General features: G+C 41.5%; 1 protein-coding gene across 3 annotated transcripts in view; it reads right to left on the reverse strand.

Annotated features, from left to right (window-relative positions):
* The window catches only part of GPD2 (glycerol-3-phosphate dehydrogenase 2), a 137,545-nt gene extending 117,689 nt beyond the window's left edge, over nt 1-19,856 (reverse strand). Inside the window, exon 1 of one of the 3 annotated variants that reach the window (XM_028508637.2) lies at nt 19,513-19,856. The gene's annotated coding sequence lies outside the window, so the exon portion shown is untranslated. Of the gene's footprint in view, nt 1-435; nt 456-18,812; nt 18,988-19,512 lie in introns of those variants that run through there. The other 2 variants (XM_036023457.1, XM_036023458.1) reach the window with 2 other exon arrangements.
* Nucleotides 19,857-23,627: the final 3,771 nt, after the last annotated feature.

The raw sequence follows: 23,627 nt of genomic DNA on the forward strand, positions 1-23,627 counted from the left end.
ACTTACTGACCCACTGAGTATAGATTTAATAGACAAGAGAGACTGCACATGATTAATTGCAGTTATTTATATTTATGGGTTTGAATCTTGAGTATGCCTGGCCTCTCCCCATTTTATTTCATAATTTCCCCCTGTTGGAGACTGAAGAGCAAAAGTCAATTGCCTGAGTGGTGGCATCACACTGGAAACTAAAGGGCCATGCATTTCAATTCCAGCTTAAGAAACACTCTGGCTGAGCAGATGTAATTCACCAGACCCCAGTGGGCTAGGCTCACACTGTTGTCAGTCAAATCACATAGCTGATGGAAATCAGCAGAGCACATTAGCAATTTATACTCAACAGCCTCTCCTCAACCATAAATTTCAAGATAATGTTTAGTGAAACCCAAAGTTAACCCAAGAAATTTAGCCCATAGTTTGAGCCTATGTTCTTACCACGAGGCAGTCAGGACGCAAGTGACTCACAAAATGAAATTTCTAATAGAACTCCTGACAAAACCCCAGATTCCAATATCAGTGCAGCGACCTCCGGGCCTGACCTCACCCAGTGCACTTGTACCTACCCCCTGGGTCATTAGTCTGGCAGCCGTGGCACGCAGCATGGCTTGTTTTCAGGCTGTATCTCATAGCCCACCCCTTTTTGACAATCTAAGCCTGCACAAAAGCAGACTTCTTTGGACTTCGGTCTCCTCATACAAAAGATTGAGATCATCAGTGTGTTTGCTTTCTCATGGTACTTTTAGATCCCATCGCCCTGGCCTTTTCTTCTCCAGGGCTTCTGAACATTTTTCCTGTTTACCAAACTGGACAATGGGTATAGGTCACTCCCCACTGAAATGACTGCCATCAACATCTCAATGTTTTTCTTTTTATGTGGGTAATAATTATAATAAAGTAAAGGAACATCTAGAAGTAAACAGCAGCGTTAAATAAGTTAGACATTCTAGATTTTCTTTATAGATTAGGAAATAATTATTTCCAAGTTAACTACACTCTGGGTGGAGAAGAGGTGATGAGCAATGGAGAATTAATTATGATGAAAACAAAAGTAGATAAATCAGTATCTGCGTGTGTATTTAGGGATATGTGCATATATATACATACACACAAAGGCTAGAAGATTAGATCCAAAAATGTTTAAAGGTTATCTTTTCTTTGAATGGTAGGGTTATAAGTCATTTTTATTTTCTTCCTTGTGTATACCATTTTTTAAATTTCTAAAATGAGCATGGATTATTCTCATAATGAAAAATAAAGTCCAGTTTGGGGAGGGGGAGAGTAAAAAGAAATTAAGAATTTTAAAGAGCACCATGCAGACAGATAGTTGACATTTGACCAAATCCCATATCATCTGACCATTACTTGAGCAATTTTCCTGTTACACAACTTTTCTCATCTTTAATGAACTGAAGTAAAACATCCAGACAAAGAAAGGAAAAGGATAGTTTGCCTTTATAATTTATTAGGAATCTTAGAGCAAGAACTGGAAAATGTCATGAAATTATCTACCGTATTCTGAAGAACAGACTCTACACTAACTAAAATGAATTTGCCTTGAGCACCAACGCAATAATTATTTAAGCCCAAGTTAAATTACACCAAAACTAGTCTTGAATTTTTAGTTATTTCATATTACATCTTCTGAGGGATTTAAAGCTTAACACACCACCAAAAATCCCAATGATTAATCAAAATCAGTGACTGCAAAGCTGATGGAACTCACTAGAATTTGGTGTTTCCCCAAAGTTAACTCCATAAGCATAGAGATCTCTTCAGCCAACAACACACCCAGAGTGGGGGCAGGGAGGCATCCACTGTGCCAGGCCCGGAAGGAAGGCCGCTGATAGGAAAAGCACAGGACATCCTCGAGGGGGACAACATTCCTTCTGTCTCCCTACCCTGTGACAATTCAGTGCTCTCGTTCAGGAACACAGCTAGTACTCTAAGCAGAGCTGGGATCCTCTGGTCATGGGGTGCTTTCTGTCCTTGGTATATTATATCAAATAACACTGACAAGTCCAGAGAACATTCTCTGCAGGAGGCAGTCGGTATAGAGACCATCAAAGACAGACAGCCTGGTACTGAATTCCAACTTAGCCCCTCACTAGCTGTGTCACTGTGAGCCTTAGTCTTCTCATCCCTGGAATCTCATGTTTCACAAGAGAATTTGAGATAATATAAAAAGGTGTAAAAATGCATCTGCTATCAACAACTCCCATTAGTGAGCACCTATAATGGGATCCCACATTTGCATTGCCAAATTGGGGTGACATAGAAGACTGTGGTCAGCAGAGAGAACAAAAGCAGCCAAATCCACACAGGGCCATAAACCTGCTTTAGCCTAAGTGGCACTCGACTCTGACCAAGGCAATGCACTTAAGACACACAGGTTGGGGAAATAAATCCCATCACCTCCCTGAAAAAAACAGTAGGCAGGACTCTTCCGGCATTCCTCTCCATTTCTCCCCTAAATAAACATTCTCTCAATTAGAACAAATACTGGTACTTATTCTACCAAAAGCAAAAACCTTATAAAGCCCAACATCTAAAACAGACCTAACTCCAGGTTACAGATTACCTGTTGCAGAGGTCAGGCAGGGACAACAGGCTCCTCTTCACCTTAGGTCAGGCTCTAACCACATGAAGTCCACCGTTTATCTCACCTATCTTGAGCAGTTCAGTTGATAGACTTAAAACATTCTCCATAACAGGCTTGAGGCTTGAGCAAAGGTTTGAAGCCTGAGCTAACCCAAGTCATTAGGATAGCTTTAATGCACCACAGTGCGATTTTTCCTCTATTCAGAGTATTTTTTGGAACTTATTTTCAGTTCCAAGAGGGTAAGGAATTGCTTTCTGGCTCTATCACAAACTCTGAACACCATTTACCTTAAAGAACATACTAATATAAGAACACACTAATATCTTACTTTCACACTGATGGTTGCCAAAGAGGGGTAAGATGGCGAAAAAGGTAAAGGGAAATAAGAGGTATAAACTTTCAGTTATAAAATAAATAAGCCATGGAGATGTAGTGCATAGCATAAGAACACAGTCAAAAATACTATGCCCTGGCCAGGTAGCTCACTTGGCTAGAGCATCATCCCAGTGCACCAATGTTGCAGGTTCCGTCCCTGGTTGGGGCACATACAAGAGTCAACCAATGAATGGCATCAATGAGTGAAACAATAAATATCTCTCTCTCCCCCCGCCCTTACCTCTCTCCCTCTAAAATCACTTAAAAATTTTTTAAAATTTTGTTGTAACTGCATGGTGATGGATGGTTACTAGGCACAGTATGGTGATCACATAACTAGGTATGTAAATATTGAATCTCTATGCTGTAAATCTGAAATTAATATAATATTGTATGTCAACTATACTTTAATTTTAAGCAACTTAAGTTTAGTATTCCAATTCAGAATAAAACAATAAAAAGTGTGAGGAGAATCACTACATAACTCAAGTAAATAAAAGTCACTCAGGAAAAGAAAAGTAACAGTATGCCTCCCATCTGAACTCATAGCCATCAACTTTCTTCTGCACTCACCCTCTACTTTATCAAAACATTTGCCTCCACTGTTGAAGAAAAAAGAGCATGAACAAAATATAATTTAGACTGCACAATAGAAAGGCAGTAAGTAAACTTAAATATGTATTGAATTTCCATTTATTCAACAAATATTCATTGGGCACCTAGTGTGTCAGACTGAGAGTAAACAAAGATGAATAATTTATAATTTCTGGCTTTAAGAAATTCATAGCTTAGAGGAGATTCTAAAACATGTATCTTAGAGAACATACAAGTGATACATACAAGGTTTGGGAAAGGGGCTAAGGGAGTAAGTACCCTGGGGGGAAGGGAAGATAGGAAACATCATCAGGACGGGTTTGCAGAGAAAGCAATAATTAACTCAAAGGTTGAAGGTTCACTAGGTGCAGGCTGAACATGAGGCAAAGACATGATGATATGAATGAATATTCCATTTTCAAGAACAAAAGGGTGTGATATGCCTGGAGCATAGGATGCTATGCAGTCAGTACTTGTAAGTGAGAAGGTGAGGAGAATGAACAGGGGTAAATCTCTGGAGATCTTATATGCAGTTCAGAGGACTTGGGCCTTTGTCCAGTAGACAATGAATTGTCAAGGGAGGCTTTTTAGTATATTTGTTGGTTATATACTGTGCTAGTTCAGTTTATACATGTTATATTCCTAGTAGGATTTCTAGTTCTTACAACATTCCTAGTAGGATTAAACCGAATCACATTGAATTTAAAGAAAACCATTCTCCCATTCCTAGTTCCTTGAAGCAGGGTTAGGAGACAAACTGAAAGGACATGCATCTGGGAGCAGGGAAATCAGAGGAAACTGAATGTAAACATCCAGAAATAAACCCCTAAGGGTATATATGCCAAACCTATCACAGTGACAGTGGAGTGGGGAGCACGAGTCTACACACATTTGGGAGGGAAGACTGCTAAGATGATTGCCCCCCCCACCCCTGGAGCAGCACCCCTTAGCTTCTGCCATGTAGGAGAAAGCACCGCCCTCAAGGATCACACCACCACTTTGGCTGGGAAGAGGCCTACAGAGCAACTGGTGCTCTTGGCCACTTGCAAGCAGTCCCAAGGAGGCCTTTAATCCCTGATGGCCACCAGGTCATTAGGAGATGCCCTAGGGCTACAGAAACTCTGAGGAGACTTTTGCTCACCTTGGCCACCAAGTCAACAAGAGCTGCCACAAGGTCTTCACCCAGCTTCCTCCGAGACATCACAGGACTAATTCCAGCATGCTTCACAATCTTCTTTACCTCAGTTCTCACCAGAAGCCCAATCTGCCCCATTTCTCGCCTTCTCAGCCCTCCCCACTGCCCATTCTGTCCTCTGAAACTCGATATCCACCCTCCACAAACTCCATATTGTTCTCTTCTCTGAATGTTCCTTTCATTATGCAAAAGCTGAAAACAGAGAGAAGGCAAGATTTAACCTGAATTTTAAGGCTGAAGCCTATTAACAGTGTTTTTCCAGCATTCCATCAAGGGAAGATTGTTTATACACTCACATTTAAGTCGGATGTTCAGCCAGTATAAATAGGGATGGCTGTACCAGTTGCTGAAATATCAAAATGTCTCTGAACCAGATGGTAAGCAGATCCTTTCCTCAGACCATCCTATGACTCAGTGATTAAAGAGTTAATGCCTTGCTTCACAAAAGGCACCCAGCACCCTGCCAGACTAAAAGCTTGCATCTGTGATTCCCATTCCACTTGAGTTGTAAATACTTTGAGTAACATCCCAGCTCCTATCCCAAAAATCCCCCAGATTGGAGATAGATTGATTAAGTGTCTCTCCTTTTACCTTCCAATTTCTTCTCTATACTCTTTCAAAAATATTACCTGCTTTAAAGCTCATGTCATTTTACACCTTACCGCTGATTATCCCATCTCACTGTTATCCACTCACCTACTGCTGTTTGCCCTCATTCACTAATGACCTGAGCAGCAGGCTGTTTCCCTTTCCAAACTGGTACCTCTCTTCACTCTTGCTGTCCTCTGCATTTCCATGGAGCCTCCAGTTCCTAAACCACCTCACCTCTGATGATGTCTCTGACCTCATCTCAGCCACCCACTCTCATTGTTATAACCTCTGAGTTGACATCTTGATTACCAGCACCAGCTCTGAGACTTCGAGCATCTCACACTGCGAACACCCCCTTCCCTTCTTCCAGATCATCTATTCTGGTATTCCAGCATCTTCTTGGCAGTATTTGCTTTCCAATCTATTGACCCTACCATTTCTTCCACTATTACTTACACCCTCATTTTCATGTCTTCAGTTTAGGATCAAGGTCCATCACCATCATCTCTCCTTTGTAAGCACCCTTAAGTCCCTTGGTCCTCTCTTCCTGTTTCTCAATTACCTGGCTAATCCTCAAATTAAGCCCAACCATTTGCCAGCTCCAAGCCTCCATCTGAAGAAATTCTTGGAGAAAAAAACACATAACCACAACTAGCCTCAATTCAAATTCATGGCTGAAAATCTCTAATTGGCACTTCCCAGAGACGTTTCAAAATAGCCATTTCAAATCTTTTTTCCCAAACCAGTTTCACCCCCCCAACCCAACATTATCACACTTTCTTGGTAAATAAAACTCCATCTTCCCACCACCCAAACCATGAGCTTTCAGTATCTACCTATTCTCTCTGCAGTCCTTTTTTTTTTAAGGTTTTACTTATTTACTTTAGAGAAGGGGAGGGAGGGAGAGAGGGAGAGAAACATCAATGTGCAATTGCTTCTCATGCACCCCTTGCTGGGGACCTGGCCTGTAACCCAGGCATGTGTAGTAACTGGGAATAGAACTCGTGACCCTTTGGTTCACAGGACTGGCACTCAATCCACTGAGCCACACCAGCCAGGGCTTTGCAGTCCTTCTTTTTACTACAAATGTAACCACAAACCTCTTCATTTGTTGTTGGGAACTGCCCTGCCTGGTTTCAGGAGCTGTAACCACCCCATGGCTAAGGCTGAGTGAGCGACCTTGGGACCATAAGACACTAAGGAGACAAAGCTTATCTCCCTGGCAGGGATGCTGCCTCTGCTCCTTTTACTTCACCCTGCCTGGCCCCCAATGCTTGATGGGTTAGCCAATGATGGGTTAAGATTCCTCAAGGGAGGGATGACCTAAGACAGGCATGATCACGGGACCCCCCCAGGGAAGGACTTGGGGGCCTATAGAAAAAGGGGGTGATGGAGCCTTGCCCCTTGGCTTTGACAAAGTCTGAGTCCTCATTCTGTCTGCAAGAAGTCTCCTTATCTCCTGGCTGCCTTACTTAGCCTGCCTGACTTAAGCCTGAAACAATGCCTTAAGCCTGAAACAATGCTGGAGGTGGGTGCGTCCCTGTGCTGGAAAGGGAGGGTTCCCTAGGGCAATCAGGCCTAAGAAAGAATATGTAAAATCCCGTGAAACCTACTTTGCTAATGCCCTCAATTTAAATAACAAGGGAGCAAGCAGGAAGTGAGTTTGTTCCTCATTTTATGGCTCTTCAGCTATCTGACCCTGACTCAAAATAGGACCTCAGAGTTCTTTGAATATTATCTATTGTTTAATCATTTCTGCCTGACAATGATTGATGAGCTTTACGTATACACCCTGTATACCTATGAAATTGAATCCAATAAAAGCCTGTCAGGGCAAGGGTCTGGGTGCTCTCCTCTTGAGAGAGTGGCCAAGGCACCCCCAGGCTTGCTCTTCCATTGAGACAGAAGTCTTGCCGTTCCTTTTCCTCCACGTCCCTTTTCCTCCACAGGACTTGGTAGTCCATCTGAATTTGTTTCATGTCTCATCCATAACGCCAAGGACATGCTGGGCCGGTATCCGAGTCAATTTGTGCCCTAGATCTCCCCACTTCCTGATTCTTTAAGATTCATACTCCAGCAGTTATACATCACTCTCTCCTGTCTTCAGCAGTTTTTCCTCATTCCTTAATCATTCTATCGTTTCTTCTCTACTTAAGCTCATGCTATTACTCTTTGGTGCTAACACACTCTCCCTTACCCAACTCCCTTAACCAACGTCTCCTTCCAAGAACTTTTCTATTTCCAGGTTTTCTTCACAACAAAATTTCTTTAAGGAGTTGTCTGTAAGCACTGTCTCTACTTCCACAACTCAGTCTTTTATTCCAGCTTCTACTTAAACTGTATGTTGGATTGTTAAAACCACAAGTGGCGAGCCCTGGCTGAGCCGTAGCTGAGTGGATTGAGCGTGGGCTGTGAACCAAAGTGTCACAGGTTCGATTCCCAGCCAGGGTACATGCCTGGGTTGCAGGCTATAAACCCCAGCAACTGCACATTGATGTTTCTCTCTCTCTCTCTATCTCCTTCCCTTCCCACTCTAAAAATAAATAAATAAAATCTTAAAAAAAATTAAAACAAACAAACAAAAAAAACAAATGGCCTCCTTCTACCAAATGCAATCTCTACAACTGACACATCCCCTTTAAAAAATATTTGAACTCAACTTCAGGGATACCACCTCTCCTGATTTCCTTCCTTTCACACTGGCAACTCCTCCTCTTCTATATAATCCAGTGCTCCTAGTGACCCCCTTCCCTATCTGTACATTCTCTATGGTTAAGTCCATCCAGGATCAAATACAACCTATACACGAATAACACTTAACTCTGTATCTTCAGCCAAAACCCCACACAGAATCTCCCAACTCAAACTCCACTTATCCAATTGCCTGACATCTTCCAAGAAATTTCCAATAAGCGCCTCAATCCTATCACAACCCAAAACAGAATTTTATATCTCCCATCAACCTGCTTCTCTCCCAATTCTCCCTTTCTCAGTTTATGATCCAGTTCCTCATATAATAAATGTAACCTTTTGGAGAGTGTGGAGAGATGGTGAGTCCTGTCTTGACTGTGGGACATCCAAGTAGAAATGTCCACTGAGTATGAACTCAAGGAAGAGCTCTGGCTGGTGATGTTGACTTGAGAAGCACTGAAATGAGATGTAGTAGATAAATTTGATGGTGCAGAGAGCATCTGCAATGAGAAGAGAGTGAATTAAGGAACAGACCCTGGGAATGCCAATATCAAGAAGAAGAATCCTCAGGAAGATCCATAAGGAGTAGTCCAAAAGAAAACCAAAGAATCACAGTAGTCTAGAGAAAGTTCAATTTTATAAAGGAGGGAATGAGCAACATCACAGAAATTTCAAGCAATAAGGTCCCATTAATTTGCCAGCTAGGAGGACACCAATAATCACAACAAGAACAGATTCATCTAAGGTAGAAGCCAAATTTCCAACAGTTGTAGAGTAATTGGAAAGTGCAGAAGTAGAAAAATGACATAAAATACACTTTCACTTTCAGGAAGCATAGCTTGAAAGAAAGGAGGAAGTGAGCACACAGCAAGAGGGGAGTGCAAGGTGGAGGAATAGATCTGGTTTTCACTATGGTTTGTTTTTGTGCTGGGAGAATCTTGAGCATTCTTGTAATTATTAAAAATGCAGGTGAACATGGAGAAATTTCACAGAGTAAGCTGTCTGATGGGATGGGAAGTACTGAGGAAAGCATCGACTTTGGATAACTCTACCTCAAAACTGGTAGTAACTGATAGAGTTGGTAGACTCAGAAACATGGAAGACGAGGAAAGGAGAGAAAATATTAAAAGTTGAAATATTTCTGTTTTTTTCAGTATAATAGGATGCAAGAACACTGTGGGGGGGACAGTTAATTCTTCACTAAAAAAAAAAACAATATTCTCTTCCTGGGCCCCCTGCTCGAGTACATTTGCTAATTTCCCTTTGCTAATAAGTGTGTCTATGTACCAGATTTCCTTCCAATGGTGAGTGGAACTGATACATTCATTTCAAGACAAAGCATTCAGAAAGTGGATATGCTTCTTCTCGTTCACCTTCCACTAGCTGGGTGAAGTTGGAAAAAACAACCTAAGGCAGTGATTTTCAACTGATGTGCCACAACTATTTTTAAAACATGCAATACCCTGACTATTTGGACCTCTTTTCCTTTAGATTGTCAAATTAAAAAATGACAACAGCCAACACAATAATAGCCATCTGGTGTGAATGAATCAAAATTATACCTATTTTTTGTCAGATCAGTCAAAAATATATTTTTTGGTGTGCCACAGAATTTTGGTAATTAGTTTATGTGCACCGTGAGATGGACAAGGTTGAAAATCATGCTCTGGGGGATGGAAGAGTAGCAAAATCCAAGGTTCCAGGGTGCCTCAGTCATCCAGGGGAGGGAACCCATTCGCCACCAACCAAGACATGACCTGCTGTGTTTGTGCTTTACTCTACTTTCATGTCTTTCTGTTATGACAGTTTAGTCTGTTCTAACCACCATTGATTATTTTCTGATTTTAAAAAATGCACAGGTAGGGTAAAAGGGTCGAAGGAAAGGGCATAGATTCTGAAAACCTATGGCAAGAAATAGGAAAAGGCACTGTCTAGGAACAGGTGCAAGAACTACCTCATGACTGCAGCTGGAGAACATAAATTTGTATGTACTGCCAATTGGCATGAGTATGTTCATTTTCCTAACATCATTCACAAACCCAGGTGTAGGCGTACAAAAAGCAGATCAATATCAAATTGTGGGTTGTTTCCACATCTGTTAAGACTAAAGATGATTTTAACAATGTCATGGATTCCTAGAAGTCAAATCAAAAAGAATATTGTTTTAGGAGGGCATACTGTGCTACCCATCCAATGTCTGAAAAAGTTCAGCATCACAGATGGAAAATGTTGAACCAAAGGGTACAGTATTAGAAAGTGGAAGTATTAAAATGTAAAGTTCAACAACAATTTTGAAAGTAGCAAAATTCAAGGAAGACATTACAGATACGCAAGAGGGATTCTCTCATGATTCTGTTTCTTTACACAGTTTTCCAGGGAATTGATAGATAAAATGATGTGCCCAAAGTGCTTAGCACAGTGCCTGGAACACAGTGATTACTCAATAAATGATACTTATTACTATTTATTATAAATAATAAAAAGATAGAATTGGGTTAGCTCTCTAGCCCCCTTCCTATTTTAAAATTCTGTGAATCTCTATTTTTAGATAAATATCCCAGCTATTTAATGGTGGGCTAGAGTGGGGTAAAGAGGTTAATACTAGCAAATATTAATGAAAGAAGTAAGTGAAAATATACTTGCTATGACAGAGCCTATGCACATAAGCCAGGAGGGAGATTAAGGAACACAGCATCTTCCAGATGCAGATGCTACATCTAGAGAGGCTGAGAGAAGCAAATCCCAGACTCAGGTAACTAAGAGGGAAAGTTAGGGTCCAGCAGTGAACAGAACCCACTGGCCGAAACTGCATTCCCCTTGAGCAGGACAGAGTAATAAAACACTCAATGCTTTTTGATGGGCTTTAAATTCCAAGCAGTCCAGCCACCTCATTTTATAGAGGAAGAAACTGAATATATCAGAGACTGACCAAAGCCACACTTAAATGGCTATGATGTCACTTCAGGGATGCAGAAAAGCAAACACTGCTCCCAAAAACTTTTCTACCTAGCCTACATAAGTGGCTCCCAAGGTTTTGTCCCCTTAGAATCCAGAAACTTTTGAGAAGTTGGCAAGTTAGTTTTATCAATCATCTTGTTATGACTTTATTTTCTGGATTCTTTCTTAGGAGACTGGATTAAGTGGGCAGCTGGGGGAGAAGCGAGAAATGAGTGAAGCAAAGGGAACCTAAGAGCTCTGACAAAAGGAGCCGAGCCCTCAGGGGATATTATATGACCTTCTCATTTGTACATTCCTCCACTGATTTTCAGGAATGGCTTATAACTGGCTCAAGTGCGGTTTTCCTTCCCTCCTAAATATCCTTTAGATATCAAAACTGCCAAACATGTAGGGAGACAGGGGAGGCCTGAAAAAGATAACGTATCCAGCTTAACTGATTATCTGAGATGCACCTGCCTGTGTGTTACCTAATGTCTAACAACATCCAACCCATTTCTACCACTTATTTCTTAAGTAACTATGTGATGAATGAATTATGAGATAATCATTCATTCAACAACTATTTACTCACTGTCCCCAACATGAAATACAAATGGGCTGGGCATGTGAGGTGTAGAAGCCTGTGTAAGACCCAGCTTTTGTTATGCATGATATTCTGTGGGAAAGGAAATGGTGTATGTTTAATTATCACACACAGAAGTAAATGTGAGATTTGTGAGCGCCATAAAAAGAGTAGTTAAAGGATTTAGGAAATGTACATACTCACTGCAGCATTATTTATAATACCCAAGATGGGAAAGCAACCTAAGTGTTCAATGATAGATAAATGGATAAAGATGTAGTATATATTTACAATGGAATATTATTCAGCCATAAAAGAAAAAATAAAATCTTGCCATTTGTATAACATAGATGTTATACAAATAGTGTATAGGTAGTGTAAAGGTATTACACTAAGTGAAATAAGTTGGACAGAGAAAAACAAATACTACATGATTTCACTTATATGTAGAATCTAAAAAAGCAAACTAACAAAATAAAAAGAAACTCATAAAAACAGAGAACAATTTGACGGTGGCCAGAGGGGAGGGGTGTAAGGGAGTGAGTATAACACGCCACCCCCGAAGGGAAATATAGTCAATAATACTGTGATAACTTTGCATGGTGACAGACTGTTACTAGACTTAGTGTGGCGATCACATTGTAAGGTAGATATAAATGTCAAATGACTACATTGTACACTTGAAGCTAATATGCCAACTATACTTAAACTTTTTAAAACACAGAATTTAAGAAGAAAAAGAAATGTACATAACACTTCTGACTGGGTCTGTGAGGTAAAGCATTATGAAATGGCAGCCAGTGGCCAGAGCATTCAAGGATTGGTGGGATTTCAAAACGGTAAAGTAGGAGAAAGAGCATTAGCATAGGGTCAGCAGGAAGAATAATATAGATTAAGAGAATTCCAAGTAGTCCATTTTGGTTGGATTGTAAGGAAGATAAAGGAAGAAACTTAAACTTGGGGAAAGACTGGAGAAGTCCATAAATTCCAAGACAAGTATTCAGAACTTGATCCAATAGGACAGAGTGAGCCACAGGAGGGTGGAACAGAGAGTGATAAGATCAAAGCAATTTTGACATTACCACAATGAAAAAAAAATCCTTTATGCCATTTAAATAAAGAAAATGACTTTTGAGAACCTAGTACTCTGAGCTGCAGTATTTTTACCATTTTTCAAATGCATTTAGGAGATTACTGCACATTAATAAAATCATAATTGCATAAAATCTTAACCAAAATTTCCCTAAATATTTACCTTGAACATACTTTTGTTCCTATTGTGTATAACCACTGGCAGAGGTCACTGCCAGACTTAGGGTGAGTAATAAAGCTTTCTAAGCTATGTCAACAAGTCATACTCAGAGGTTGTCTGATTTGACAGCAGCAGCTTTGAGAAATCTCATTTTCAGAAAACAGTCTCTCTGTTAGTTTATTGGGTTTATTTTCTGTTATATTAAAGTTTTTCACAGAATATACGTAGATAATCAAGTATGAGATTCCACAGAGGACATATCACTATGTTAAAAATATGAGGCTTGCTCTGGCTGGTGTAGCTCAGTTGGTTGGGCATCAGTCCGCAAACTGAAAGGTCAGTGGGTTTGGTTCCTGGTCAGGGCACATAGCTAGGTTGCGGGTTTGGTCCCTGGTCCAGGAGCCTCCAAAAGGCAACCAATTGATGTTTCTCTCTCACATTAATGTTCCCCCCCCTTTCTCCCTCACTTCTCCTCTCTAAAATCAGTGAGGATATCCTAAGGTGAAGAGATATATATATATACACACATATATGCTTAAAAAATTGAAATTAAGTAGTAATTGCTCAAAAGTCCCTACACATTAACAGTATCTCACTATTAAAAAATAAATTACATCAGTATTAATATCAATTTGCCTGAATAATTAAAAGACATCCACAAATAACATTTTAAATTTTTTTAAGATTTTATTTATTCGTTTTTTAGAGAGGGAAGGGAGGGAGAAAGAGAGAGAGAAACATCATTGTACGGTTGCTGGGGGCTGTGGCTTGCAACCCAGGCATGTGCCCTGACTGGGAATCAAACCTGCGATGCTTTGGTTCACAGCCAGCACTCAATCCACTGAGCTACACCAGCCATGGCCACATTTTAAAGTTTTGTTTATACGTATGTCACAACAAATTTTTATTTAGGAGCAAAATATTTTCTATTAACTAATTTTCCCACTAATTTCAGCAAATTAATAGGGCCAAAGCTTGACCTGATTAAATTCAGAAACCATGTTTTATCCACTGCATAAATCGTAATTCCGATTTTGAAAGAACATAAAATTTTCAACTAAAAATGGAAAACAAGAGCACAAATATGATATAGGAAGAAATATTTAAGCCAAGGAACTAGTAAGACCTTCCAACAAGAAATGAAAATTCTAGAAAACAAGGAAAAAAATCATGGTCACATTCACGTCAGGATACACTGTCGGGAGCTGACCAACAGCTGACCTTTGACACAGTCAGGTCGGATGATACGCATCTGCACCCAGAGCAACTGTGGTCGGATCTCCTGTCTATCTCTTCCTGTATGCCTGTCCCTGCTAGCAACAGATGGTGGGATTTTTGGATACCTGTGCATTGTAACAAAAAATCTGCACGATGCCTCTGATTCTGCGAGAAATGATTTGCTGACCACAGAACAGAGACTCCTACCAACCCTAAGGTTGCCTGCTTCCCCCACCTGGGAAGTTAAGGACAAAAATTAAACTATAGGCAGACTAACTGCCAGAACGCTGAAGGAAGCTGTTGCTAGGAATGTTTCTTAGGGAGGCACCACTTGAAAGCTTAAGATTTATTAGAGCCACTATCCGTCCCATAACCCGGACAGGAATGTATAGAAGCAAGGAGTTCTAGTTGAAAATAATAATCTCAGCCCTGGCTGGCATAGCTCAGTGGATTGAGTGTGGGGCTGCGAACCAAAGCCGTCGCAGTCAGGGCACATGCTTGGGTGGCAGGCCAAGGCCCCAGCAACCACACACTGATGTTCTCTCTCTCTTTCTCCCTCCCTTCCCTCTCTAAAAATAAATAAATAAAATCTCAAAAAAAAAAAAGGAAAGAAAATCATAATCTCATACATGGAAACACAAATACATGAACACAAACATGGCCCCCCAAGACGTATAATCAAAAAACCTAGGCAAAAACCAGTTACCTAACCGAGATAATTTAATCTCAATGAATAATAGTTGATTTCCATATACCTACAAATCACCCCTTGCACCCTTTCAATTTAGACCAATTTCTAGAATCTTAATAGATACCTAGTTATTAATTGGCACCTGAAAGATAGCTTCGTTGGCTATCTGATTAATGACCCTTTTGGTCAAAATAATCTTTGTTTAATATGGTTGATCTGTGGGACCTCCTGTACTTTTCAGTTATTTCTTTGTTTAACATGATTGATCTGTAAAACCTTCTGTGTTTTTAGAAATTATTTCTATGGTCACCGTTTCTGTTTTAATAATCACACTATGCATTGAATGTTGTATAACCTCCCCTATAAAAATAAAGATTGATTTTTCTCGGTGAGTCAGTCAAGCCCAAAAAGCCTAGCTGTCCTCTGGCACCCCACCAGGTGTCTTGCTTCAGTCTCTCCGCCTTAGCCATGCATCCTTTGGGGACCCTGAGTCCCGGTGGAGGCTGGACCCTGGCAATACACAATTAGAGTTCTAAACAAACTCTGACCACAAGTATTATCTAAACATCCTCAGATATTTAAACCATCAGCTCCCTGAGTTTCTTTTTCCTTAAAAGTACCTGGGATCAATTCCTGGTCAGGTAATACAAGAACAGATCTCCTCTAAAGTTGTTAGAGATTTCCTGGCTTGCAGCCACCTTAGCCCTTGTCTTTCTCACTTGAAGTTGAATCTGATCATCTCTGCCTTCTACATTTCTTTCCCCTACCATGTCAATAACCCTAAAGAAGGAAACATACAACATGCCCTTTATTAGTTTCCTCTTCCTGTATGGCACACTTTCCAAGTTTTCTTCTTACTTCGAAGGCGATGAGTCCTGATGGAGTTATCATCTAAATATTTTGATGGACATTGAAAACCACTTTGATAATAACTTCTTAGTTTAGTTCCATTCAGTCCTTCTCTATTTCCCAAAACAATAATCCTGAAATTAGCCAGTTGTGGAGGTCCCAAACCTAATGACTAGTAATTTTCCCCCCACAACTTCAAATGAAAACTATATCCCATTGCACACAATTCAATACAGTAATAGGCCCTCTGACAGGATTTTATGCAAGTAAAATGTTAGAAGTGGCAACTCCAATCCTGGGCTTTAAAACTTCACAGACATAGTGAGAAGTATTATTTACTACATACAGAGTTTTATCATAGGTTTCTAACATACTTTTCCATAGAAAGTTACCTTTTGAAAGAATTGTGCTGGCTTTTTACTACACTGAAATACAAAATAGAAAAAACATTCTTGAAACAAAGCTGATCTTCTTTGCTGTAATCTTCAGGAAACTTTAAGCCACCCTGTTGCTAAACTGACATTCTCTTCACCACAGAACTGTCTCCAGTACTTGAGCCCATTTTAACATCTCCCTTCCATAACCACAAGAGTTAAAGGCCAACATTCTACCACTGGGTATATGATTATGCAAGATCTTTTGTTAGTCTCTAATTGCTTTACATCTATATGTTTTACCTTGTTAACAAATTCAAACATCTCAAAAGCAGGATAAACCATACATTTTCTTTACCTGGCACTTCTTACTATATAATGCTGCATAAGCCCACAGAAAACTTCATTAAGAAGCCCAGTGTTACATACATTTGATATCTAATGCTCTTCTGAAGTGCTGTTTCTGCACTTAGGACAACCTAGTGAGTTCGGATATTGACAAAACAGAAAGAATCCATATTTTGGGAAAACCTGACGCAAAAACATCATCACATTCAAAAAAAATAATAATAGAAAAGAAATTGGGCAATGATCTAGAAACTATTCCTTCTCTAAACAACCATAGTTGTCATTAACTATCTTCCTCACCTCCAGCCCCCAATCACACACACCAAATTAAAGAGGAGAAAGCCTGGATAATTCATCACAACATGCAGAACTAATTATCTAGCCTAACTACAGTCTTTGCCCAAATCTTCTCTTTATAAGTGTACAAAAGAAATATGTAAGAAGGAAGGAAGCTACTATTTTTCCACATTTTCCCCAGAATATAATTGAGGCTTAGTGAGTTGAAATAGGTTACCTAAGGTCAGAGTGTTTGATTTTCTCTCCTCCTACTACAGCTCAGCTAGAGTTTGACCTACAGTTAGTCACTCACTGAGAAAACATTTAACTGAGCACTTATTACATGCTGGTCAACCTCTAGGCATTAGAAATACAAGAGTGTGAGGCTGACCAAGTCCTCTCACAGAGTTAACATGCTAGTGAGGAAAGACAGAAAACAAATTACAAAACTGGATACTTTTGGAGTTACAATAGTTCACCAATGATTTTTGTACAATGATACTCAAATTTTTTAAAATATCCATGAGATTAAATAGTTGCAAAAACTAAACGTGGAGGAGGGGTGTAAAATTCACTGACAGCTGGTATCACTGTGGCCCTACTGTCAATTACTAAGCCACACCATTGCATCTTTTAATAAATCAGAGGGAGAGCCCTGGCTGGTGTGACTCAGTGGAATGAGTGCCAGCCTGTGAACCAAAGGGTTGTCGGTTCAATTCCCAATCAGGGCACATGCCTGGGTCGTAGGCCAGGTTCCCAGCTGCAAAAGTGCAAGAGGCAACCAACTGAAGCAGCTCTCACACATGGATGTTTCTCCCCTCTCTTTCTCCTCCCTTCCCTATCTCTAAAAATAAAATCTCCTCCTTTCCCCTCTAAAATAAAATCTTAAAAATAAAAAAAATAAATTGAGGGAGAAAAGGAAGCACGCTTAACTGAGAATTCTTTACAAAACCTAAAATAAAATCTTAAAAAATAAAAAATAATAAATTAGAGGGAGAGAAAAGGAAGCACAGCTTTAACACTGTTGAGAATTTCTTTACAAAGTGACTATGTGAGATATCAGAATGAACAGCTCTACCAGTGTTGGTTCTCAAACCCCAAATTCCACCTTTTATTCATCATTCACTAAGGAACTGGGAAATTATTTGAAGAGTTGATTTGAGGAGTGTCACAACTTGACATATGCCCCAATGAGAAACACAATATAAGGTGCCCCAGGCTACACATGGTATCCATTAAGCAAAGGCATCCAGCTCTCAGCAGATGGCCAGCAAAACCTATAGGACTCTGACACTAAGGCACTCAGCAGCTACCAGGAAGTGCTTGGCACCAGTTTGGCAATTACCATTACCTTCCACACTCCAAAAAGAAACTTCGTATCTCCTAAACTTGGAACATGTGCAAAATTATAACTGCTAGGTTTTAAGCAGTAAAAACGTGTTGTAACTTACTCTTCCTTCCCACACCTGGTTGTACAAGTGTAAATTGACTAAATTAGCCATTAGCTATTTCTATAGCTGCCATTCATGATACTTATAATGTGTAATTTGGGTTGGCCGGTGCCACGATGACTTGGTGAGAATTTGTGTTTGTAAATTACTTTGGAACTCCCATGGAACGCTGTTGGAGAGCGAATGGCCTTCTGCATGAGGTGGAAGGCAGTCTGGAGACCAGTTGCTAAGAAGCACTTCATTCACAGGCTGTACTTTCCTGCCAATGCATTCTTGCAAATCTCTTTTTTGCTAGATAGAAGTTTACTACTTGGGGAGTGGAGGCTGTTTTCATCAGCTTACGCCTTCCACTTCCTCCTAGATCTGTCACCCTCCAGCACCTAAGGATCTCATAGAAGCCTCAACGTCCTTCTAGACTTTTTCCTTTTCTTGCTTCCAAAGGCAGCCTAGATCCTCAGCAGAGGAGCGATATCCACAGCCAAAAGTTTGCAGTAAACTTTTAGTTAGATACCAACCTTCCCCCAAAGTCCTGCCACTCAACTAAATAGGCGAATGTATGACTACACCCCACCGGCCCACAAAATGTTAAACAGCTAACCCCTAGATAAGAATGGGTCCCCACCGTGTTGCTTGGGAACAAGTCCAAATCTCCGGATTCCCGCCACCACCCACCCCAACACCAGAGTCTAAACGGACTGGCCGGATCTGAAAGGGACCTCTACAACCCTGCGGCGAAGGACAGGGGGGCGGTGGGGGGGGGGGGGTTGGGTCCTCCCCAGGGAGCACACCCTGAGACTAATCCAGTGGCACGAGGGAAGAGAGGGCAGGAGCAACTGGTTCCTCTGGCCGGGGTAGAATGGACCCTACCCACAGATCAGAGCGTCGGCGCTAGGACTCGCAGCGAGGAGCGCGTGGATGTCAGTCCCGGGCAGGTTGAGCCAGTGTAACCGACGCGCCAGCGCCACCGCGGCCCCCTCCCGCCCCACAACTTCCTTCTCCCGCTCCAGCTCCTCCTTCCCCCGCCCCTGAGGGTTGGCCTGGGTGGTGCAGCGGCCGCTCCCGCCGGCTGGGGCCCAAGATCCGCCCGGCGGAGCAGGGAAACGCGGAAGTGGAGGCGGGAGCTGGGGCGCTGGGGAGGGGAGGGGAGAGGAGGGGAGCGTTGCGAACCCGCGAGCGGCGAGTAGCAAAGTCTCTGCCGCCCAAGGAACCTCACTGGACGGGAAACACCGGGACGCCAGGCTCACTGGGTGGGGTCGCAGTGCGGCGGCTGCCTTGGCCTTCGCCCCGCTTGCGGCGGCTGTTCCTGCCTTCTGCCCTGCCTTTCCAGTCGGCTGCCAGGCAGGAAAGCCTCGGCCAGACTAGGCCCCGGGGTAGACGGTGGTGTCGGTGGTGTCATATTGCCACGGTCCTCCACCTTTCAAGCTGCCCTCGCCACCTGCTCGAGAGAGGAGACACTCGCCCACTTGCACGCCTGCAGGGTTGACTTACCTGATTTCTGGTCACCGGCCCACGAATCTAGCTTCCTCCTGCTCTGTAAGCAGGTTTCCTTGGGCCTAGAAATGCGTCTGGGAGACGGGAGACCCCCTGGGACCCGGCGTCAGAGCTTTGAGCCCTCGCCTAGGCTCCCCCCGCGCGCTGTGGAGGCGCGCGTGGCCTCCTGACTCGCCTGTATGTCAGCCTAGGGACCCGCAGGGATGACCAAGCCGAAGCACCGGGGAGGGGGGGGAGATCCTAAGCAGACTCCACAGGCCCAGCCTTGAACAGGTGGGGGGAGGCCGTGAGCCCTGCACTTGAGCAGCTGGCTTCCCATTTGCATCCCCCCAAACCAACCCTGCCCACTGAGCATGCCCAGCTCATTTGTTGGAACTACAAGTGTTATGGCAGACGAGGTGGAACCAAGGAGGGTGCAGATGGGGTTCAAGTGGACCCCATTTCTTTAAGACCTTTCCTTCGAAGATCTCTGGGCGCTTTACAAATATCATTTGTTGAAAAATACCCAGGGCGGGTTGGAAAGGCCTTCCAAAGGAGGGCAGCCAAATTTGTTTGAACCACAATCGCAGTACTGGGGTTTTCCAATTATTTATTAAGTCACATACTAATATCTTTAAATACTGCATAATTATTAAAACTGACCCAGAGGAATGTGTATAGACGCATTGGGTACCAAATTCAGTAACTTCAGGAAACCAGCCTATCCAGTGGGTAGCGTCTCTGGTGGAACAGTGGTTGGCAGCCTTGGCTCCTGAGGGGGTTCAGAATAGGCCTCGCCAAGATGTGCCACTTTGCCATGTGGAATATTTGGAGCTGAGACAATAATGACCCTATGGGAGACTCGTGGAGAAACTTACCTCTCCCTTAAAAAATCTAAATTGGGGGCCTTGCAGATAATAAGAGTTTCTTACAAGAAATCATTTGTTATGACTTCTCTATAGAGCAGTGCAAACACCTAATTACTAAACATCTGTTCATCATATCTTCCTGCAAAGGACCTTCCTACCCTCTGGAGCCCCAAGGGCCTGATGTCATTTTAGCTCAGAATGCCATATGTATGTACCTCATTTTGCCTTTCTGTCTCTGAATCTCTCTTGAATGTGGGGTTTTCATTGGTACTTATGTAATTGCATTTGGTCATTTTTCTCTTGTTAATCTCTCTTGTCCATTTGATTATTAGAACAGTCAGAAGAACCTGGGAGGGTAAAGGAAAGTTTGTTCCTTCCGGAAATATAAGAATGGCGGTTGAGGTGTAATATGACCAATGCCAAGTTCCCATCCCCACATCAATTGAATCCGTCTGTGGATGGAGCCTGAAAATCCTTATATATTAAAACTGTGGTTCTCAAAGGGGAGCTGTGGGGGCCAGCAGCGTCACTTCAGAACTTAATACAAATACAAAGATGGCTTCACTCCAGATGAACTGATTCTTAAAATCTGGGGCTGTGGCCTTTCTGTCTGGTTTAATAAGCCTTTCCTGTGATTGTGCTGCACACTAAAGCTTGAGAAACACTGTTTAAAATCTTCCCCAGATGATTTTAAAGAGCAGCCAGTATTGAGAACCAATGTAATAGAGCAATTCTTTTATATATTTTTTCAAATCCCAAACATTTATCTAAAAGACCGACATGTTACACAGAAAAGAAATAATCTAGTTGAATTGAGGTGGCAGTACTGGATCTCTTTCCTCTAATACACCTGGAACAGTTCAGTGCTTGGAAAAGGGAAACCATCTGCTATTCACTTGTGTACTCTGGCACCTAGTGTACTGCCTGTATGACATAATAAATGTTTGTAAGTGTTTATTGATTTGAAATTAATCCTTAGGTGAACAACTTGTTCCCAGACCTATATGTATAAAGTGTATTTCCCCCACAAGTCCTGGTCATCTTGCAAGCTAAGAAGCCAGTAGGGATTCAGTTCTCATCAGTAACCCATGACCATCCATGATGGTCTAACCTAAGTTAGACTCTAATGGAATAGGGCATGGGAGTAGACAGCAAATTTAGAGAAGGTAAAAAAAGTCAAAAGGACTGAACGTGATTTCTCATGCCAAAGCTAGGGCCCAAAACAACCAAAGGAAAGCATAAGGACACTAAGGATCCAGTGGGATTCAGTGAAGGTACTGAAGGCAAAAGGTATGTATGGGAGAGGTTTGGAAGGAGAGATAAGGAAGCTTAACATGATCAGCCCCTGTATCTGCATTTTCTAAACAGCCCCACCTCCACTCTCCATGCCCCCATCAGCCATACATACATCTAATTTCAACTACAGTTCTGAAAAAAAAATCAGTATAGTGTTGTAAAATAGTTACTTCCGTGTATTCCATGAAAGCATAGCTGACATAATTATTCACCAGAAATTAGGCATCTGTTTTTAAGGCAAAAGTCGTTTTTAAAAAGTTGATAATTTTTTAAGGTAAACACTAGATAATTTCAAAATGCAAAGGTTTATGTACTTCTATTTCAAGACACTAAGAAACTTAGGAAATCAAAAAGTATTCCCTATTCATCAGTATTTTCTAGATGGAATAATATATATATATTTTTTTTGCTTTGGCCTTATACATAATGCTTTAAAATTTAGAATACTATTGCCCTGGATGGATGGCTAAATTTGTTGGCGCTTCATCCTGTACATGAAAAGGTAGTGGGTTCGATCCCTGGTCAGGGCACATACAGGATGCAACTGATCCATGTTTCCCTCTCACATCTATGTTTCTTTCTCTCCCTCACTCTCTGTCTTGTTTCTCTCTCTCTTTCCCTTCCTCTCTCGAAAATCAATAAACATATCCTTGGGTGAGGATTAAAGTAAATGACAAGAAATATTTAAAACACTGTTTATGAATAGCTAAAGGAGCCTCTGCCTCCCTCTCTCTGTCCGTGTGTCTTGCATGTTACCAGAATTCCGCTGAGTTTGGCTACTGTTTGGGTTATCTAACAGGAGCATAATTTTCCATATACCTAACCAATTTCTTTTGATTATTAAGATAATTTTCTGGGACGAAGGGAGTAATTATTAACTTTGGAACTACTCTACAGCATTAAGTATTACACTAGATATCCACAAACAACATTTTTAAAAAACTCTCCTATACACATGCTTGCTACAGCTTCCTTTAGCTCATGGAATTAAAACGAAACCAAACAAATAATTAGGTTGAGGATTAAAACATGACAAACTGAGTGGAGGTGCAGGAGGGGAAGCACTTACCATAATCCCAATTTAAAAACATGAAGCAATTACTTCAGCAGAACCAGGAAGTTAAAGTCTTAAGTGTTTCTCCTTCTCATCACTGGTATGACTCAGCATTTGGAATAAAACTATGTTTACTGTCTTTCAGGGTGAGGGTGTCAAGTAACTTTGGTGCCACCTAAATCTTTTCTGGTGTACCTAAGAAAACTTTAGAACATGGGTTTTCAGTCTCACATGGCCACCAAAATCTAAAGGGTTTCTTCTTTCTATTCATTCATATCTTACCAAAGCCTAAGTTTGCTCACAATAAATTTATCTTGCTTTTGTAGTGTTGTCAGCTAAATTTAGGTTATCTTCCATATCCTAGTGTAACTAAACTAGTGAGAATTTCTTCTTTTCCCAAACCTGGACAGTACAGTACCTGCTGCTAAGGTATCTGAAACCCAACTGCTGGGGGTGAACGTTCCCCAACATGAGGGAACCTTCCACTAGGGATTCCACCAAGCGCCTCTTATGACCATCCACCACATGCCAAGGGCCAGCTGTTTTAGTCCCTGCCCATTTCTAGAGTGTCAGCATAAGAATGTCCAACCTGTAAAGAATTCCTATAAAAATTTATTTGAGCCAAACGGGATATACCTGGAAGTAAGAACTCAACAGACTGAGAAAATGCTTCTTAAAAAGGCAGTTTGCAACTTCTCTTATAAATTTGAAATTAAAGAGGGAGGGGAAAAAAAGAAGACATGAAGGTAGAAGAAAGCAAGGCAGGTTTGGAGTACAGGTATTTAGCAAGATTAAGTGCTCTTTTGAGGGTGGTTTTACTTGGGTCTGAAAAGAGGCATTTCGAAGGTGGCTTAAATGAGAGGTACGGAAACAAGGGACAGGGTTTGCCTAGGCCAAAGATAACCCTTTTACTA

The sequence above is a fragment of the Phyllostomus discolor genome, chromosome 4 (assembly GCF_004126475.2).
Source record: "Phyllostomus discolor isolate MPI-MPIP mPhyDis1 chromosome 4, mPhyDis1.pri.v3, whole genome shotgun sequence".
NCBI lineage: Eukaryota > Metazoa > Chordata > Mammalia > Chiroptera > Phyllostomidae > Phyllostomus > Phyllostomus discolor.